Source organism: Phalacrocorax aristotelis, chromosome 7 (assembly GCF_949628215.1).
Source record: "Phalacrocorax aristotelis chromosome 7, bGulAri2.1, whole genome shotgun sequence".
In the NCBI taxonomy this organism is placed as follows: Eukaryota; Metazoa; Chordata; class Aves; order Suliformes; family Phalacrocoracidae; genus Phalacrocorax; species Phalacrocorax aristotelis.
The window spans coordinates 51,199,223-51,220,547 of NC_134282.1; the positions used below are offsets into that span (position 1 = coordinate 51,199,223).

The window sequence follows — 21,325 nt, forward strand, 5'->3', positions numbered from 1 at the left end:
CGGCGCCAGGAGCGCCCCGCCCCGCCGCAGCCGTTGCCCCCGGCAACCCCTCAGCACGTCGCCGCCGGGCCGGGGCGCGCGCGGCCCCGCCCTACCGGGACAGGCGCCGTAGCGCATGCGCCGCTTCCCGGTGGGGTAGGTCTGGCTACGTGCGTCACCGTCACCGGGGGGGGGCAGCGCGGGGGGAAAGGGTGGGCTTTGTGCGCATGCGTTGGCGCCGAGGCTGGGGAAGAGGGGCGTGGCCTAGGGAATTCCTTCGAAGGAGGCCCGCCCACTCTGGGCTGTGACTGGTCATCACTTCCCTCGCCGTCTCTCTGATTGAGTACCCTCCTGTCACTCAAGGCCTCCACGTTTCGTTACGCCCCGCCCACCAACTGCTCCCTGGTTGGCCGGCGCCTCCGTTCCTCACGGGCGCTGTGATTGGCGCTGCCGCCCCTTCACTCCGTTCACTCCGGCGCGCTGCCCTATCGGCTCGCGGCGCCGCAGGATTGGGTCGGCGGTGAAGAATGTAGACCCGGCCGCTCCCCATGGTAAAGCAAAATAATCCGGCGATGCTGGGTGTTCAACCCGGGGCGCTGCCAGCCCCGCCGCCGGCCGTAGCCTCGCCTCGCGTTTCCCCGCGGTGTCCGCCTCGAACCGCTCCCGCCTGGCTCGGGTGAGCGCCCTCAGCCGCCTCCGAGCTGCCAGGAGAAAAGGGCGGAAGGATACTCTCGGAAGACGGGAGAATCGCCAGAGGAGAGTGTGTGTGACAGAGGAAGTAGTTCCGGCCCCGGTTGGGCCTTGTTTCCCAAAAATAGCGCTAGCGAGTATCCGTGCGCCGGTGTCAGTGTCTCCTGAGGAGCCTCAGCGGGGAGGAGGCAGGAGCGGCGGCAGGGAGCGAGGGGGCGCGGGCGGGCGGGTGAGTGAGCGGGGCGGGGGGGACGGGTGCCCGCGTTTCGGGGCGAGCGGGAGGGTCGGGGAGCCCTCCTTGAGCGTGGGGGGTCGGAGGCGAGGAGCGGCGGGGGGGAGGCGAGGAGCGGGGCGTGAGGCAGGGGCAGCGGTGGCGGGCGGGGGCAGCCCCCGGGGGGGGGGCGGACGGGGGGAGGGGGGGGTCCCGCCGCCATCCCCTTCCCGCGGTGTCGGCCCGGCGGAGCGCAGCGGAGCGGGGGCTGCTGGCGGGGCAGTCGGAGCGGGGGGCTGGCGGGGGAGGGGCGCGGGGTCCTGCGGGTGGGCGAGTTCCCGCGGGTGGGCGAGTTCCCCGCGTCCGGGGCCTCTCCAGAACTTCCCGCACCGCTCGCTGGAGGAGGGAGGATGGACGTTCTCGGACCAGGCCAGCGGAGTCTGCCTGAGTGCTGGTGCACCGGGGAGAGAGGGTGGGGTGCGAGGCCCTGGCGCTCGGGGAGCACCGAGGTAAGGTCGCCTTCGCCCGGGTGGCCAAGTCCGGGGGCTGGGGGTGCGTGTGTGCCGGGAGCGGCGGGGAGAAGTACCTTTTGTCCTGTTTCTAGGCGGCCACGTTGGGTAAGCGACACCGCGTTTAAAAACAAACAAACAGACAAATCAACACACCCAACCCTCCTTAGAGCGCGGCCGTGGGGAGAGGGGTCGGGGGTCGGGGAGGGGGTGGCCGTTGCTAAAGGGGTGGCGCACAGCGCCGAGGTGCGTTGCGAATGGCAGGAGAAACTGTTCGCTAATGGGTAAACTAAAGGATGTTTTGTCCAGAGGAGGAAAAGATTGAAGGTGCAGCTGCGTGGTAGGGCAGTAGGGTTGTGTGTTCGGCGGTCTGCGCACCCGTCGGGAGGATGGGCAGAGAGACTGCTCTGACAGAAAGCCCCTGGAGTTTGTGGAGCTGTGTCCCCCAGTAAATTTTTACCTGCTTTTTGGGATGCTAGATGGCGAAGAGAATGGAATTGCTTAGAAAAGCTAAGCCGTAGTGACTTGTTTGACAGGTGATTAATTTCAGAGTTGAGAAACTGGAGTTTCACAGAGGGGGAAAGAAGAAAAATTTAAGAAGAGGGCTTCTTAGTGTGAAGCCGTTGTGTCCTGTAGTCACAAAAGACTAAATTTATTGTGAACGGTGAGAGAAAGGGGTTCTGGGAAGTACAAAGGACCAACAAATGTCATAATTTGTAGGTAGCAATAAGGAAAAAAATGTGGTTTGGTATGGAATTGGTAGTATAGACAGTACTTATTTTAAACCTTTTTCACAGTCTGGTAAATTTTTATGTAGCATAGGGAAGGCTATTAGCTCTTAAACTTAATTATGTTAACTGTCTACAGATAATTGCTTCTCATGCAAGTCTTTTCTGTTTTGTTTTTAGGAGCTAGATAACAAAAATATCTATCAAAATACAGTTTTCTTGTTATTGCTAGCTAGTGTTTAAACAACCTACATGAAAGATGTCAGAGCAACATTCCTATAATCTGTTCTGTTTTTAAAATTATTTAAAATGTTTATCTCTACCTCTTATATGTAAGAATGTAATCTTTAGGTTTTTTTCCTCTTCTCTTTGCATTTGGGGGAGAAGTGTGAGGTTCCTCTTTTAAACTATTCTTTTCATCTAGGTGCTAGAATATGTGCAAAATGACATGTCTTTCAATTACATAATTCAGATTAATTTTAACAAAGCATGTAATTCTAACACTTTTGGTCATTAAAGAGCATAATTACAAAATGATATTTTAAAATTCTGTACTTGTTTAGCAAAACCAAAATGAGAGAATGGAACAATTTGTCTTGGTGTTAAGGGATTATAATAGTGCTGGCCAGTTGGAGATGAGCTTTGTTCGACTGAGGGCATTGAGTTTGGAATTGCAGAAGGAAAATAACCCAGTGCCCTGGTTAGTTATTTTTCTCTTCTAAATCTGTAGTTGACGTAGCATACTGGTAGTAGGAGAGGAGTATCACCGGTAAATGAGAAGAATCCTTCAATGAGAGGAACGGGATCAACTTCAGAACAATTTTAGTGTAGATGGTTGTGTCTACCTGTGCAACTCCTCTAAACCAGTTTTAGCATTCTGGCATTTCTAATGATTTATTTGTGAGGTGTTTACAGATTGTGAGCTATGGCAGATAAATATTAGCCTTTAGCTTGTATGTATGCTCGTTTTGCTTCATTTTTTAAAGTGTGTATTTAAACCGATGTGGTTACACCTCACCTCTCTAAATGAGTAAGCCCATAGAATGCTTTGCATATGTCTGGATATCTGGATTTAGATTCCTGTAATTTCCCATAACATTAGTTTCTTTGTGTGCGAAACAAGGGATGAAGAAATAAGTGAACATTGAATTTCATGAAGCTAGGCAAATTGATCTACAGAATTGAGTCATGTTGGACTAGTAAGATGAGAAGGACTTGCCTGAATTAAAACTTGAAGTAATTCTGGAGAATAAAATGTCTTCTCACAGCAGAAGACCTGTCTTTCTTAGGAACCTTATTGGAGCTGAATCGCGTGCAGTTTATGTTAAACTGGTCAATCTGGGCAGCAGAGCTTTTACGGGGTTTATTTTAGAATGTTAGCCAACTTTCTCAGATAACTTGTTGATGTCATTCTGTGTATTCTGGGCCCAAGTGCAGCCTTGAAGGGACCAGAAGCACCATGCAAGTCTCTGTGAGCAATGCCATGCTAACAAAACACAGCTGATTAATTCTCTAACAGTAGTAAAAGTAGTGTATTATAGTGCTGTGTAATGTGGAAATCTGTATCAGTTTGGGAACCAAGTTTTTTAGCTAAATAAGAAATATCTTGAATTTGTAATAACTGTAGCTTGTTACGCCTTGCATGAGAGATGTCTGTGTTTTGGGTCAATTTTTAAAAAGTGTATTTTCTAAAATTAACATAGCAGATTTTATTCACCTCACCAAATTCTTAATTTTTATTCTTAAAGGCCACAGGATTAAATACTCGGTGTAAAAGTTGGGCTTTGGGCCTATTAAGTCACAACAGCAGTCTGATCATGTGTGCAAAACACTGGGAAATACATTTCCTTTCCTTCTCATTGAAACAAAACTCACTTTGAATTATTGTGAACATCATGTGACAACATATATGCTGCATAACTTCATGGACAAAGTGACTTTCAAATACAAGAAACATGAAAACTTAAAGATATTATTTCACACGTGTAATAATGTGTTCTTCAGTTGAACAAGTGGAACAAAAGTCAAAACCTCTGTGATTAATATGGGTGAATTTTGGTGCCGGTTGTCTCATGTTCAGATTTGATTCCTTCAGCTCTGGTAAAGTAAGCAGGGAAAATAAATGCACCATTCCTCTTTTTTCTTGTATGCTTTACTGCTAGTGTTGAAAGGCTAATGCAATAATTATTTGAATGGACTAGCCAAAGTGTCACTGAAGTGATACAGAATGTGGGTTTAGTTTAATGCTTTCTCCTAGCATGTGAAATGAATAAAGTCTCTGAAGGTGCAGTTAGATCCTGAAATACCTAAATATAGCTGGCTTTCCCCCCGAATGTTTACAAGGTGGTTTTGGTGTCTTATGAAGTCTGTAAGATTACAGCAAGACATTCTTTTGATTCCCCCCCCCTTCCCCCCAAGTTAATTTTGTTGATCTTCCACTAAAAACACTTCGGGAACTTTTTTGGGCAGCTAATCAAAATACATTTGAGGTCATTGACACAGTATCTAATAAATTATCAAAGTGGTAGTACTAAAGAGTTAAAACCAGACTTCAGCTGTGTACTATGACAGTTCCCCTCCCCTCCCCCAGCATGTGTTCTGTGGCAGAATACCAGCTAAGAAATAATGTCATGGAGGGTTAAGTTTGTAGCCCACAGTAGTGTAGTTTGATTATTTTAAAGTAAGCGTCTGATCTAAATTTCTACTCCTTACCACCCCCGTCATATGGTGCATTCTTATTCTAACACTTGCTCTTTCAAGTTATTGCTTATGGAGTTGAAGGGATTGTTTTTTTTTTTTTCCTTCCATATGAAAGAGGCGACTTATTTTTGTTTATCAACTGTATTATTTAGGCTTATGTTTACTATTTCTGTGAGAATTTTTCTAGATTTCTTTATCCTTAACTCAAATATGTTTTTCTTCAGGAATGTAAACCCTTGTACTGTATACTCTCATTTCCATTTGACACTAAAGAGGAATTAATGTCTTGCAAGACAACTCTGTTCCTGAGATCTGAATTCCTTGCCCTGCCAAAAGAGTTGCTGAGTTGGAATATTTTAAATGGTATATATGGTAATCTTCCTTTCTCCTCTGCTTCTTAATCCGAGGCTGCAGTGAAGAATTAGGCAGGAACAACTGCCGGGTAAAGACAGCTAAATTTTGTGGTCAGTCTTTTTTCAAAATTTTGATGCAGGTGAATATAGAACCTTTTCTACAGAAAGCACTATGCTTTTTGTTCCCCATGTGTTGTAACAGTATAAGCGTGCCCATATGATGAGAAGAAAGTACATTCTTCCTAAGAGTGTGATTAATTGAATTATTTTTCAGGAAATTAACTACTTTATATTCAAAATGTTAGTGATGCTTAATTAGGTAGGTCTCCCAGTTATATTTGTCTCTGTCCCTGAAGAGCTTTTGAATTCTGCTGAAGTCCTTATGGGCTGACCTGGAGACTTAAAAGTATGTTCTGTATTGCTTTGTGCTCAGCTGGATTTCCCTAGTAGTTACTAAGTATTGTTGCATGCCTATTTTAAGTATAGGGATAAAAAGTAAGTGTTAGGAATTATCAGCCAAGGATAGTTGTGGAAAGGTGCTTGCTTTGAGTTGAGTGTCTGTGTACCAGGCATTGATGACAAAGCATCTTTTTCCCGTCCTCCCCCCCCTTTTTTTCCCCAAATGAAGAGCTAAATAACTGGGAGAAAAATGTGTTTGCCTTCACCCTGGTGGTCAGAGATCACCTAAAAGGGTGGGGTGTAGAATGGATGGGTTTGTGCTCAGGATACTTTTATGATGATAATCAGGGGGGAAGGAGGATTTTTTTTTTCCATTTGCTTTAAATACCTTCAAGTGTTTTTGAAACTCAGCTTTATTTGAAAACCAGATTGCTTCCAACACTGTAATTTAGGATTGCATGGATTGGACTAATGTTATTTTTATTGTTTGAAAGCTAACCATAGACCTGTGAGAATATGTAAAGCGGATATATCGTCTTGATACTTGCAGTAATATTTGCAAGCTGTGGTGGGTATCAGTATTGAGTGCTGTACCAATGTACACAGGCCTGATCTTGTAATTTTTTGTGATCGCTTAGAACGTTTGGAAGGTCAAGGGGGATAAATTATTGAACTTTTAGCTATATAATTATCTAAGCACATCTATAACTGAGCTGTGCTGTGGCTATGCTGTTAAAACATTTCTTTCTTGAAGATGTTGGTGTACAGAGTTGGGAGAATTCAGAGGAGATGATTTTGGTATCCCTTATGATGCATAGGCATGTATTGTAAGTGTAAAAAGATGGGATGTGCAAGAATTACAGTTGTAAGAGAGGAGAGTAAGCAAATATTTGAGCCTTGAGAGACTGACATGCACACACGCATAGAAAGATGAGGGATCAAAAGGCAGAACAGACTTGCCTTGACAGTGTCCATTAAAGAAACCACTGAAAGGTGTCAGGATAAGATGACTTGAACCCTGTATCTCTCACAAAATCTGCAGTACTTGAGTCGGGGAGGCTGAGAAGGAAGGTAAAATACCTTTTTCCATCAGATATGAAAAAAGGTGATAGTGGTTTTAAGTGGGCATCTTTCTCCAGATATTTTGAATTTTATTTAATTGAATATCTTACTGTTGTAGAAAACTTGTATAGTATAGTGCAGAAACATTGTGCGGGGTTATCAACATTAAGGACATCTTGTTTTTGGTATCATTCTTTCACAGCAACTGCCCTCTTCCTGATATGACTGCATGCATCCTGTTTTAAAAACTGTAAGCTGACACGAATGACGGCTAATAAGTTGGTGCATATAGCAATTTAAAAATGTTGCTTTTTCCAGTGTGAGCTGAGTCCTCTGAGAATATTTGAGAAAATGGGATGTTCTGTTGCCACTGTGCTTGTATTACAGTGTAATGCAGTGAGGGTAATAAACTAAAATTTTTCAATAACTAAAAATTTTTGTTTTGTCTTGAAGCTGTTAAAATTGTTGTGCAATAATATGAGGTTTTAATTGCAATTCAGGTGTCTTAAACGTAAAAGACTTAAAAACCCACAAAAATGGGCTCAGAAGCCCATTGGTTTCAGGGTAAAAGAGGGAAAAGTAAAAGACATGCCGTTTCACTTGATGTGTACAGAAAGGAAAAGTGCTTTCTGCTAAAATTTTTGAACCTACATGCTGTCAAATTATGTTTGTTAGTCTGAGTTTGATAATGCACGTATTAACTTGGCTAGCTGGCTTTTGGGATTTGAAGCTTTTGAGTGCAGGAGAAGGATTTCCTCTGAGAGACTTCCTTAATATCCTCCTGTGTTTCTTTTGGAGCGCGCTTTTTTTTGTGGTTTGTGTGTTGTGCTTTTTGTTTTGTCCTCTTGTTGTTCTTATCTTTGTTCAATAACATTCCAAATGGTGGTATCTTAACTTTTTGTTACTGAAACATATATTAAGATCTTTGCTTTCAGAGATGTTGGGCTCGACCCTGGAAAAAAGTGCCAGCACTAAAAGTATTAATGGTTTCCATTAGGAAGCACTAAATTAGAACCCAGTCAGGGGAGGGGAATGAGACAAAATTCAGCATGGCAGAAGTGAGATGTGATCAGTAAGTGGAGGCAGGTATTCCCTGGATATTGGAGAGGTGGAATATGGGTATATTTGTAGAAGTTCTAGTTATTAACACAAATACTCCAAAAATTCACAAAGAGTATGTACAGCATGTCATAACATTGTGGAATATCAAATGATAATTTTCAGTTTTAAGTAGCTGCTTGTTTTCTTTGTCACAAATACAAAAATTGCTAACCTGAATAGCTGTCAAAAAAGCAATGGGAAACTTATCGACTGAATTAACCGAAATCTAAAAAATATTTTATTTTAGCAAATCTGTATTACAAAATCAGCTAGAAATACAGAACACTTGTTCTCAGTGAAAGACACAGAGAAATTCAAAGTCCCCCAGACTTTGTCGTGGGTTTAATATGAGATAATTCTTGTTTCTACCCTCCCCCCAAATTTCAAAAGATAACTGTCAAATTATTTTTCTTTAAAAAAAAGCTGTTGATCAATGTTTCTATTTATCACTGTTAATTCAGTAGCTTCAAGGAACTCGTAAAATGTGGTGTTCCAGTAATTCAAAGTTCTAGATTTTAAAATGTAAGTGATTAATGTCCCCGAATACTGGAGTCGTTTAGATGCTTCCTGCAAAATAGGAGGAAGGTACTTCAAAAGACTAATGATTTGTTCAGGAGTTGAAATAGGGTTATGGAGAGTTGAAAATTCCAGCTGCTATTACTGTCTGGGCATTCTGAAGGATGTTCCTAGTGCCTTCTGGTTGAATTTTCTTTTTTACAGGCTTATCTACCTAGGAGGCTTGGATTCACGCTAGGGTGAAATGTAACCTGGTAGCCACAATTATCGCGCTAGCTGCTTTTCAGTAAACCTTCCTGCAGATACTTTTAGCATGCCCTATATATAAGACTTCTCTAGTTCACTGGGTTGCAGTCTTTTTTCTGTTTGTAGATTCCCCATATGTTTTGCTGGGGAGATGGACTCCTGTACTGTCAAGTTAAGCCTAGTGGTGACATGCTTGTTTTTATAGTTCTCTTGAGGGTGCTCTAGAACTAGTCCAGTACACACGTGTTTGCAATGAATAGTGTGTTAGCACAAGGTGCTTCTATAAAACTTGCACCAGATTCTATCAGAAAATAAGTAGTTCACTTCAGAAGAGGTGATTGGAGAGGGGATCAAAACGACTAAGAGACCCAGGTAAAAACCTCTTTTTAAAAGCTGAGAAATGTACTTGCCCCATGTTAGAAGGCTGTGATCCAAGCCCAAATCTATTGTGTAGTCATGTTATGAGCCCCTGCAGCACCCTCTGGTGATCCAAACATGCTTATGCAGCAGTTGGGGTCCTGGCTGAGCTTGTAACCATCAGGTCTTGCTACAGGACTGAAGAGATACTTCAGAAGAAGCTGAGGCTGCAACCAACTTGATGTCACTAATGGGTGCTGTTAGGTTTTGCTGGCCCCCCCCCCTTTTTTTTTTCTTTTCACCTTCCAATTTTTGTCTAAGAGGAGATGGAAGTCATTAAAGGATCTGTAGACTGTCCTGTTAATATTAGCTCTAGGCAAGCATAAACGGTGTGATTGCATGAGATAAAAGGATTCCTGCTTTATGGCTCAGTGGCTGAGGAGCAAACGTAGCGTGGTATAGGGAAGAGGGAAGAACAAAGACAATGTGTGTATGAAAATTTTTATTGTATGTACTGTAGCCTGTTTTATTTATGATATTAAAATACGGCTTGGAGAGATGGTGGAAGTAAATTTAAAAATAGTCCTAACAGTAATAGTAAAGTAGTAGTTTTGCAAGTAATAAAACTTAGAGACCTTCCATTTCCCTTATTTTTTGAGTCTTCCATTATTCCCTGATCTTTCAGAGCTCCCCCTCTATACAGGGTATTTCTCTTAAGGTCTTTAAATATCTTCAAAGGCCCGGTAGCAGTGGCTAGTCTGGGTGCAGGTGCCTGCTGACTGCCTGAGTGATCCAACAGAACCTGCTGCTTCTCTGGTCGCTGCAGGTGAGGTGTTTTGCCCGGGGCTGTGTGCAACTGACAGGTCAAAAATTCTACAGCACTTTAAAGTCTTAAAAATAATAGATACTTTTACTGCTCCTCTTGGTTGAAACTGGCCAATTAAATCAGAAGCTGTTAATGAGAGAGAATAGACTGCGATCATGTAAACCTCATTTTATTATAAAGCTGTGGGTAATAGGCAGTTCCGTCTTCAAGATTTTAGTACCATTGTTGATAATACCCTAATCTCATATCAGTAAACAGTGTTATTTTCTTAAGTGTTTTTATTTAATTTTATGAAAATAAACTCTTAAAGGTAGGATGATTTAAAACTGCATTCAGCTTCTTAATTTGCTTTGCTTTTAATGTATTTGATTTGATCTAAATGTCATATTAGGCTGTGATTCATTCATTCAGCAGAACGAAGTTAAATCTTAAATAGATCTTTATTTCGATAATGCCTGTTTGTAAGCATATGGGAAGATAGTTGTGTAGTACATGTGCGATTTCTTCCTACCCAGAGAGTCTGGTCAGGACGCTGTTTGCAAAATTTTGTAATGGTTTGGGGATTTTGTGCAGGGGATTGACTGTGCAGCATTTGTAGTCAGGACTGGACTCTTGTGATCTAGAACAGAAGCTCAACGGGTTGAGATTGCAACTGCCTGTCCTCTGCTTTTCCCTTGCCAGACTTTGGACCATAATTGTGTATAATATCGGACAGCAGCTTGCTTCTCTTATGCATATATTCTGGAGGTGGGGGAGCAGGAGCTTACTTCCATTTAAAAAGTTGGAAGACCTGTTTGCTTAGAAACCATTTAGATTTTTCTGTTTTAACACGTTGTGTCTAATGTCCCCTGCACCCCTCTTCCCACCCTCGGAAAGGGAACAGAAGAGTGGAGGGAATACGCCTGGCCCCAACCCCCCACCATGTGAGGCTAATATCTGTTTTACTGATGATTTTCTGGATGTTATTTTTTAAAACATGGTATATTTAAGGCTGAATTGTTCAGTGATAAAACCTACCACGATATTCCTGAAGACATTGACTGACTAGTTCTCAAAAGAGGCTTCAACCTGCTTTTCCATCATGCATTCCTTTAATGAAATGTTAATGAGAAGATGGTCTGATAAACTTCTTGAAAACTTTCTGTGCAGTAAACTCACTTATCTGAGGTTCTTTCTTCACATCTATTTCTTTTAAGGCATCTATGTTTGTTTCTGTAGCTGGCTGTCTTGCATGCATGTAGATAATGCCTACGAGCAAGCCACAAAGATTTTGGTGTGTTGTTCTTCTAAAGGCTTGAATGACTAATTTTCCGAAGGTGTAAAGAGCAACAGCCCTTCATGTGAAGTTTCTTTTGTGCTTGTTCTAACTGTTAGAAGTAGGAGAAAGTAAGTACAGACTAAAATTTGGAGTTGCAATCTGACAAGGAATCCTCCAGGCTTCTTATCTTGAATAGTTGAGATCACTGTTCTTGCTTCTGTTTTATCTGTGCCTCACTGCTTTTAGTTCTTCATGGTCTCTTTTGTTTAATCTTAATGGCTTATAAGATACTTCACTAGTATAATTAGCTTATCTTAAAATAGTCTGATCTGTTAGCAATATTGGAACAGTAAAGGGACAGCCAGCCTGAGAGTCATTGGGTTCTGTGTAGTGCGGCCACAGAGGTGTGTCAGTGCTTGGGCCACAGGGGAGGAAGGAAGGAGTAGGTGAGAACTTCTCGAAGATGTAACTGGATCTTGAACATGAATGCCTCAGTCCACCTGTGTAAGGATTTACAGATGTATTCCTTCATGAGTTTGACAACAGCTGATTAAAGTAACTAGAAAGCAGCTTTTTCTTTGCTTTTTTTTTTAAAAAAACCAAGATACAAGTAAAGTAGAACGAAGAGACAAAATTCAGTTCCACAGGTGTTCCTTTGCTTAGGTTGTTTTTATATTTGTAGCTTGAGTGTGTCTGGCTTGATTGTATCAACTTTTATGCTTGAGGGAAAGTGACCTCATCTCATCTTACCTCAAACTCCTCCTTGTTTCAAACTTACAAGTATTTCTGGTCTCAGACTTTTAAGCTTTGAAGTATCCTACCATTAAGGTACCTGCTTAGTTGGGACTGTGTATCTGGGTTTGACTACTTTCTATAATTGTCTTGGATTCCTTTTCCATTTCCATCTCCCTAGACACAAATACAAATTTGGGCAAGGAAACAACTGCATGTATTGAAGATTGGCGTAGGTGTGTTAATTCTGGAGGATAAGCTCTGCATTTAAAAAGTATATTTTTGGAAGAGCTTGTGCTGCATTTGTTACTGTACTTGCTACAATATTGAAGGGATTAAATACTTTTTGTTTCTTGTTACTATACAGGAGAAGGAACTTAGTATGCAGTACATTCAGGATGCTGCCTCTGATGTGATTTATTCCATATTTTCTAGAGGATGTATTTTTGATTTCTGTAGAAAAGTACCTTTCTGAAATTCAGAAAAACCACAGCTGTGCACCAACTTGCCATGCTTTTCGTGGATTAAAAATGGGTTGGAGTGTTTAGTGTGATATACTAGCCATTTGGTGGAACGCTCAGATCCTCAGTAGCTGATGCTGGGTATACAAGTACTGGCTGCTCTTAACTAAGCAGAAAATGTAGTTCTATTATTTCAACATGTAAATTGCTTTTTAGGGAAAGTTTGTTCTGGTTTTGGGTTGATAACTGCATTCAGTCTGGAGTCTAAAAAAACCTTATACATTGGCTTTTTTAGGTCCAGCTTTTTGATTTCTCAAACCCTACAAAAAACCCTTATAAGAAATGCTTTTATTATATAGTGTTTGAGCTTGCAGATTGTCATTGAAAGGCTAACTTGGACTCTGTAAGATGTAGTTAAAAAAGAAATTCTCCTGATTAATGTCTGAGTTCTACTTCCAGGTGGGTTTTATATAGTATCTCCACACAGGAAGTAAGAAAAGTAGCTTTAACTGTATGTTAATGTCTTACATGTGCTGTGAGACTTCTTGAGCTTTCCCTGTAAATGACGGTAACTAAGCAAGACTTTATGTGTAGTTTGATGTTTAAAATAACTCTAGTTTTATTTTGCTAGTATTGCTGGTGCTCTTACGTATACAGAGTTGCAATATAACTAAAGATTGGGTGGTGGGACTTGCTTCTCTTCCTGTTAGAGCTGTGCATCTCAAAGCCTGGTATAGGCATCATTTTAGTATCGTTCACTTTGTGACAAAATTGTTCTGGTGAAACTTCTAGACCAGTTCAGATGATGCCAGCTTTCAGCTCAATTTGGTATGTTTCTTGTAATGCTTGGGGTTTTTCTGTTGTATGTGTGTTTTCTTTTTTTTCCCCTTGTTTCTCCCACATTCATTAACTGTGTTTACAATGAGTTTTCAGTGAACTAGTTTCAGTGTTCCAGATAAATCCTTGGCTGTAGTGATGGCTTAAGTGATGGAGATCTTATGCTGGTATTCTCTCTACCATGTTTCCTTGTGTCTGTTAAACCTATTTAGATGAAAATGCTGTAAGCAGAGACATTGCTTGTGCACTTGTTCCCTGTTATACTATTAATGTTTATGCTTAGAAATATTAGTAGAGAGATTATTAGTAGAGGAAGTCTAGCACAGAAAAGCTTCCTGTAGACTACTTGAAACAGTGGTAAATTCTAACGGGGTTCCCATGGTAGTGAATGTGTTTTCTTTAATACACATTACACAGATCTCACTATTGTCTTCTTAATAATACAGCATGTTGGCTGTGTTATACTCAATACACAAGTTGCCTTAGCAAAATTTTCTGAAATGCTATTTAAAAAACATACATAAAACCATGTTTGGCAAAAAATGCTAAAGGGTTCTAATGGTTCCTGAGTGTGTAGGGGACTGTATTTTTTTTTTTTTTGGCATTTGCATAAGCTTTTTAATCCAAGTCTTTGTCTCTTTCTCCTCTGCTGTATTCCCATAGTAAATTAAATTATTTAACTTTTATTTTAGCAATAGGAGACAATTTGAGCATAATTAAAGTAATGTATCTGTCTAAATGAGTGATTCCTAATTGGATTATCATTGTTTTGAGAACACATCTGCAGTCATTCATTGCGAAACTGTACATTTCTGTTTGAGAGCTACAATAAATACTGAAGCCTCACTGTTCAAACCAGTGAATGTAGATCTAGATCTGCACTTTTATTGCCACTTTTAATTTACAGGATGTACCAGTAGGTTGAGGTGTTCTTCTGGAATTCCAGGGCTCCTGTGAAGGGAGCTCTGGCTGTACTTCGGCGGCAGAGAAGGGCACATGCTGTTTGCCCCCGCAACCCAGTCAGCAGGTGACCAGCCTGTCTCTGCTGCTTTGTCTGCTGCACGGGTTACAGGAGGTTTCAGCCCTCTCGCTGCCTCAGGGTTCGTACTCAGCCCATGGGAAGAGGCGCTGGATCTAGAGATGCTCAAAGCCATGTGGATAATGAGGGAAGATAATGCCCATATTGTTTTAATAAACTTTCTTGAAAAGGTGTTTCTGAGTTGAAGTGCTGGTTTGCTAGTGTCAGGCTATTAACGCAAGAAATCTCCTAAAACCAGAACGTTCTTCTCCCAGCCCTTAGATCTGTGCATCCGATAGGTCTGCACAGTATGCTTAGACATGTTACAAGCTTATAGGCCTTACCTGTATTTCCTATACAGTAACTTCCTTGGCTTATCTTAATGCTCACATTTGTGAAAGACTTGCTGAGGTACCATACTAAACAACATATGATGGGGAAAAAAGTTACTAATTAGACCTGTTTTCCAGGTTAGAGACTATATTCAGAAAAATAGTCTTTTACTCGGCTTAGCTAGAATTCTTCAGATCCCCCCTTAGATCAAAGGTAAAGCTGTATTGTGATAAATGTGTGCAGACAGATGTATGCAGGCTACCTTTAAACTAGTTTAATGTGGCTGTGTAAGTCAGTGGCACGTTAGGATACCCGCGCAGAGGAAGCGTTTATCCCTACCACTTGAAAATCCATGGTGTCACAAAATGCTCTTTAATTGTAGTACCTAAATGGGGCAAACCTGTTTCTTAATGGAGAACCTGTCTTAAGACTCATATTTGTCATCTAGTAAGTCTTTGAGAAACTGAGTTAGTATGTTCAGTTATGACTAGTCACTAGCACGAGGTGGAGGGCAAAGCACCTGCATTTTGAGGTGGGTTTGTCTTCTCACATGGTCTCGTGGTTTGTAGCTGTGAATTCCTGTTTCAGCTTTTCTTCATATCTTTAGCAGAAGAGTACTGAAACTCTTTGACATGTTCCAGTAAAACAAATGACAGCCAGCACCCACCAGCTTTTATTCTTTTTCCATTTGTTTCTTTATTAAATGTGGTTTGGTCACTTTTTATATCTTGTGAGAACATATTAAGATTCTTTGATTTAGCAAGCCTTGCTGCATGAAATGCCTTCAAAAGTAGGCTTGAAATTCTTTGCAATTATTATGTGCCAAATTTAAATCAGGCATCCTTAAAAAAAGAACCAACCCCAAACTTATTTTGTTTACATATTTCACTTAGATGATTAAACTACAATGAAGTTTCTGGCATGTAGTAAAACTTTTAGTGCCAAATCTTGTCTGTGGTCTAGATTGATGCCTCTGTTCTAAGAAGAAAGTTTTGGCTTCGATGGCCTTCAACAAATCAGGAAAACTAGGGAGGTAAAAAATTTTGTTTCGTTTTGACCTATAGGTATGACAGCCTTCTGAACTGCCCAGCATACAGATCTTGTGGTGCTGATAATGGTTGGATGATGATGGTGGTAGTTTCTACTGTGTTGTGATTTGACCTCACCAAATGGATGCCTGACTCTGAGAAGCCTTAGCCTTAACGAAGGACTTCATTCTGCCAAATGTAACTTCCATCAGCTCTTGCTACTTACAAATATGGAATATAAAAAATGAAAAATAATTTTCTAGTGAGAGTGCTGCATTTGTGTGTTTCCAGTTTTCCAGTTGATACCTGTTGGTTAAATTCTAGCTTTAAATTGCGATCTGGAAGACTTCTGTGCCTCAAAGCTTGTCTGCTGATCTGTTGCTTTAGCTGCAAATGTTACTTCTATTGGCAAACGTTGCCTTGTTTGAGTCTTTTGCCGTTAAGGAAATTTAAGATTGGTGCCTTGCCTTGCCTTTGAAGTTGGTTTGCCTAGGTGCAACTTAACAATCTCTTGTCCTGTTCTTTGTCAGTGTGACAGGGCAGAACAGTATTTTGAAAAGGAGGCGGGGCATGCCCTGTGACTGAGCTTCAGTCATTTATATCACTTTGCTTTAGCCACGTTGCATATGTTGTTTTGGTGTGAGGATCTGGAAGAGTGAATATGTCGCATTTCAGCTGGGTGTTGTGTGTGTTTTTGTTCTATTTTTGTATGTTATTTTTTCCAAGAGAACTGCAAGTAAACAGAACTATTTCTGCTGCGCTCCGCCTCTCCATCCCTTTTGTCTTTCTCCGTTATTTTTTTGAGTTTTCATTCATTTAATTTCATTTCCCAGTGGGTAGATTATGAGTTTTCTGTTCTATTTATCTGTTAAAGTGCTAGTGTTTTTCTCCTGAGGAAGATGATGTCTTGTCAATTCTACTCTCAGTAAGTATCTTGGTTTTACTTACCTTAGTATCATCCCTTCCATTAAAAACAAAGTGTCTGCGTAGTTTTACATTTATGCAAGCTATGCTTTTATTGATAATCATGTTAGGTAGGTTTTGATTCTTGTTGTTGGGTTTTTGTTTGCTTCTGAAATAAAAGTAACGTGTAACGCATCAAACAGTTGCAGACAACTTAATTCCAAGTCCTCCACTAATGTCAGCATTTTTAAAAATGCTTTGTATAATATGGAACATTTCTTGTTCTTAGTGAAAACATATTTCACATCCTCCATGAGACTGTAAATTTTCTCTGTAGCACCCTAATATTATTTGCTTTTGCTAATTTTTTTTAGTTTTTACTGTATTGGAGAAATTTGGTAGCTACATTTTTAATGGTGCAGTCAGAAACTTGTTAATTTGAAGGATGAAAAACATGTTTCTTGTAGACAAGTTGTATTGATCCCATTTCCTAGTTTTGTCTTCATATTGAAGCTTACTGGTTATTACATTTTTACTTTTCTGTGTCTTTTTTTATAAATGTACCTCTTGTTTTTAATTACTTGGGTTTTCTTTGCGAAAAATCTAGTTCAAGACTGCTCCTAATGTGTTAACTGTTGTATACTTCTAGTGTGTTGGTATTGTTTGTGTGTCACTCTTCAATGCTGTGGTCTGCTAATAGCAGGTCAGAATGGTACGTAACTCTTAAGTCATCAAGATGGAAAAAAATTTAAATAAGAGGTAATGGAAAAATGGGTTCAAGTCTGATGCAGATAAGGAAGTGACTGCTTAAATATTTGAGCAGTAATAAGTCAAAGGCAAAATTTAGCAGAAGTCAACAATGGCAACATAATTCAGCTAGGCTCACATTTTTGACAATTATGCAGAGGTGAAGCATGGTTCTTGAGGCGGTGTGGTTTTTTTTTCTTTGCAGTGACAGCTGCTGTGCTCCCATGGGAAGGGGAGGCGGGGAATCCTTACCAGCAGCTGCATAGAAACCTGTAAGTGCAAAGATGGCCCAGATTTGATGTTAAAGCTATGAGGCAGAGCGCTGCTGTGTATTAGCACTTAGTCAATAGGATGCTGTTTTACCAGATACTCTATCTCAGTCATGTGTTTTTGTGACACAATATGAATACATATTTTGCATATAGCTAACATAAGTGTTTCTCCTGGGTCATTAAAAAACTCTTCTACATTAGAGATGATTTGGTGCCTCCAATGTGGTCCTGTAGTGCAGAACTACTAGTGTCAAAATGAAACCTGGTCAATATATCAGGACCATACTGTACACTTCAGATCGTTTGATGCTTAACCTTTGAGTGACTAAAATTGCAAGTGTTGTAATACTTTTCTTCTGTAAAGATGTGGTATTCTGTATCTTTCTGTCAGTGTATTATTTGATAAATGCTAGTATTCTCTACAGACTAATTAAGGAATAACTTTGAATGATGAGCTAGTTTAAAGTAATGTCTACTCAAAATCCAACCATTTATTACAGTGTACCTGTACCTCTGCCTCTCTTTGTTCTCTTGATATGCCCATAGCGTATCTATCTTGTGAGTAACTCAGTTACCTGTTGATAGTTCTGTCTGGTTTCCAAATGTCCCCCCATCCAGTGGAAAGGGCGGACCAGTGATGTATCAGCATTTCGAAGTTTCTACTTAAGAGGAACAGTGTTGGGATGTGCTTATAGTATGCAGCGAACATGCAGTTGAAGCTTAGGTAGGTATATGAGGTAACTTTAAATTAGCCACTCTGGGTATGGTTTCACTAGAGTAGCAACAGTCTGAGATTTTTATGTGGGCTAGCTGCCTAAATATTTACCAGAGGTCTGTGTGTTCTCCTTGCCTCCAACTTCAGTGCTGAAGCTTACTGTGATTGCACTCATACTGGTAAGCATTTGAGTTTGAGTTAGGCTTTCCTCCATGCTTATGAAAAGGATTAATGTGTATTCTTCCAGCAGAACACAGATACTTTTCTAATCTGTCCTGACCTCAGTGATCAGGTCTACTCCCCTTTTATTTTAGCATTCTCCAAGGCAGCAGTCTGAAGCCATGGAACACATTATCTGAAATGTCCCCCTGTGTTAGTCTATAGGCAGCTTTTAGAAGAGATTGCCTTCTGCTCCCCACGAGGCTGGCATTCTCTGTAGCAGTATCCTCTTTTGCAATATGACATAGGAAAGCGTTGTGACAGAGTTTGATAAAATATTTCTAGTGTGTGCTCCATTAATTTTGACAACTCAGATTTGTTTGTACTTTTTAGATGCCAGTGTGTGTATTTCTAGATATGTCAATATATAGAGAGACAATGTGGTTTTTTATGTCAGTATCATTTATAGAGAACATCTGCTATGAAATTGTTAGAACAGTATGCAATGGTAGCTGCTTAAAGTCTGTTCTAGTAGTCACTGTGCACCCACTTGGTTTAATAAACCAGTAAAACATTTCAAATGTAGTTGAATATCCTATCCAGTTAATAACATGTAATGTTCTGGATTTCTTCAGTCTTACATGTCACATGATAATCTTGTGACCTTTTCTTTATGCTTTCGTTGGTAAGACAAACCAATTAGCTTTGGAGTTTTGAATCTTAAAAATTCATAATATAGAGAACATACATGCAAGGCTTACATGTGTGTTTTAAAATAGTAAATGGGTTAAAGTAGCGCTGGCGTACTTAGTACTCTGTTGGCATAATTTTTCCCTTCAGATGGTTGTTCAGAATGTGAGGCCTCTTCCTATATTTGCTGTTAGCAAGAGCTAAACTCTAATGTCACTTATAGGAGAAATTTAATACAAGCAGCTTGTACAGAACTGACCTGCTGCCATGACAGCATGTAATATATTTAGCATGAATGTGTCTAGTAACCATGGGGTCTTATGCAAGTGAATATAACAGCAAAACTCTCAAAACTTATTTCACTGAACGTTTTCAGAGTTCTGTTCGTTAAATAAAATGTTATCAAACTATTTGAAGAGACTCAGTTTGTAACTGAGATGTAACCAAGTGCAGAATTTGGAGTGCTGCAGCATGTGTCTACATATCAGTGTAAGAGAGGACTGAGATTCAAAAGTACCTGGATTTTTTAACCCACCATAATTTTCTGTATTTTCATGTTTTAGGCTGTTATGATTCAATTTTCTGTTGCCATGATGACTAAAGATTAGTTTTTAAATGAAATCTGAAAATAGCAATCTGATCCTCGGGTACTTAATCTTTAAAGAAAAGCCACAAATGTAAATTTTGGCAATGCTGTGATATTGTCAGAGTTTCTTGGTCTCATCTGTGCTAAAGCTGACGTGTTAGTTACGTGCCTTCTGCAGATTTAATGGGTCACCATTTGGGAGATGATATGCAGGGAGGAGTGACACAGGCAAATGATCTATCAAGACAATGTTACAAGGTGGATAATCTCTTTAATGGATTATAATCTCCCTTATGCCAAATCATGATAAAGTTCAATGCCATTTTCTCTGTTGGTTTGGTGCTGAAAGTGTGATGTTGATGTTGGTTTACTGTTTAAGGTTTTTTGACTTCTTGTGCTGAGCAGAAAGGGTGAGATGGCTTGCTCATCCTCTCCTGTTTGTTGCAGGATACCATTTAGCACGTGGTAGCAGGATTCTTCTTGCACTGCAGCTATGGATCCAGATGAATAAAAAGTGATCGAAGCACCAGAGTGCAGCTTTAATACTGAATATGGGATGATCTTATTTCTAGTGACCCATTACTGAGGGATTTACTTAGTCTCAGACTTGCATGATTGCATTCCTAAAGCTTGAAGGTTCAAGTGGATTCTGAATGCTTTGGGAGTTCCTTTCTTCTTCAGGCCCAGTGGTCACACGTCATGCCAGTGAGGCTTGGCTAAAAGCAGAGGAACAAAGGGTTCCACCTCCCCTGGCTGTGATTTAACTTGTAGGTCTTTCAGCTGGTAACTTTTTCCACCTCTTCCTGTTGAGAAGACTGTCTAGGCACTTTCTTCCAGATAATGGGTTGTTGGATGTTGTTTTTTTGATGGTATTTCTCTAGACTCATTGTCATTACGGACTAGCAAGCTCCTTCAAAGATTGAAGATATTTTCTATCAAATTCTCTAGTTTTGGTAGATACTGCATTTGCAGAAAAATTTCAGGGAAGTCCAGTGGATTTTTGAGTACTTTACGGACATGCATAGTAAAGCAGCATTAAGTGGCCTTAAACATAAAAGGACTGAAATTATTCCATAAAGCATAATGATATTGTGGGCTCAGAGTTATATACCTTAGCATACATCCTGTTTCCTAGCCCTGCAGAATATAATTGTGCAGGAAGCTATGGTGGTTCTTTTTAGGTGTTTCAAAATATCAATAATCCTCTTGCCCAAGCTCTGTAATTAATAGCATATGAAAAAAACAAGGTCCCTTTAGTGTTCCCATTTTGTTTTTCTGTAGCAGCCTGGATCTGAAACACTGCAGAACCAGGAGTGAAAACTCAATCTCTAGCAAAAGCTGCGACTTGTTTGTAGTGGGTTTGTCAGTGCTATTGATAAATACTTACTAATTTCAGCTTCATGATTTAGCTTGTTCTGATGGCTCTTCTAAATAAATTTTTTGTTACAAGAACTGAGCCTTGTGTTTAATTGATTTTGCTTTCAAAAGGCCAAAGATTACCATGTGCCTCCTTGAAAGACCTTCCCTTAAGGTGAAATCCTTAAAAGTGAATGAGAACTAGTTTCTTTTCAATGTCTGAGTCTACTAAATTAAAAAAAACACGTCTGTGTCTTTTTTCCTATGCTGCGTGACATCACATTGGATAAAATGCCGCAGATAAAACTCTCTACAGATAAACTTATTGTTAATTCTTTCTGTTGCTGTCCCCAGTCATGCTTTTTCCTCTGCTTTTGGGGACTTCTCCTTTTCTTTAATGCCTGTCTTCCAGCTGTATGAGGCGAGCATCTTCCTGAAGTGAACTTGGACTCATTCCACAAAAGAATAAATGGTGAGGCCTGAGAGCTATCTCCCCTCCATATGGGAAGACTATACGGAATAATACCATCCTGCTCAGGAATATTTTGGCTTC

General features: G+C 40.4%; 1 protein-coding gene across 19 annotated transcripts in view; it reads left to right on the forward strand.

The window, feature by feature from the left end:
• The first annotated feature begins 407 nt into the window (after positions 1–407).
• The window catches only part of MEF2A (myocyte enhancer factor 2A), a 90,749-nt gene continuing 69,831 nt past the window's right edge, over positions 408–21,325 (forward strand). For 10 of the 19 annotated variants that reach the window (XM_075100656.1, XM_075100659.1, XM_075100658.1 and 7 more), the window contains exon 1: positions 408–530. The gene's annotated coding sequence lies outside the window, so the exon portion shown is untranslated. Of the gene's footprint in view, positions 656–808; positions 899–1,258; positions 1,390–17,199; positions 17,267–21,325 lie in introns of those variants that run through there. The other 9 variants (XM_075100673.1, XM_075100670.1, XM_075100662.1 and 6 more) reach the window with 9 other exon arrangements.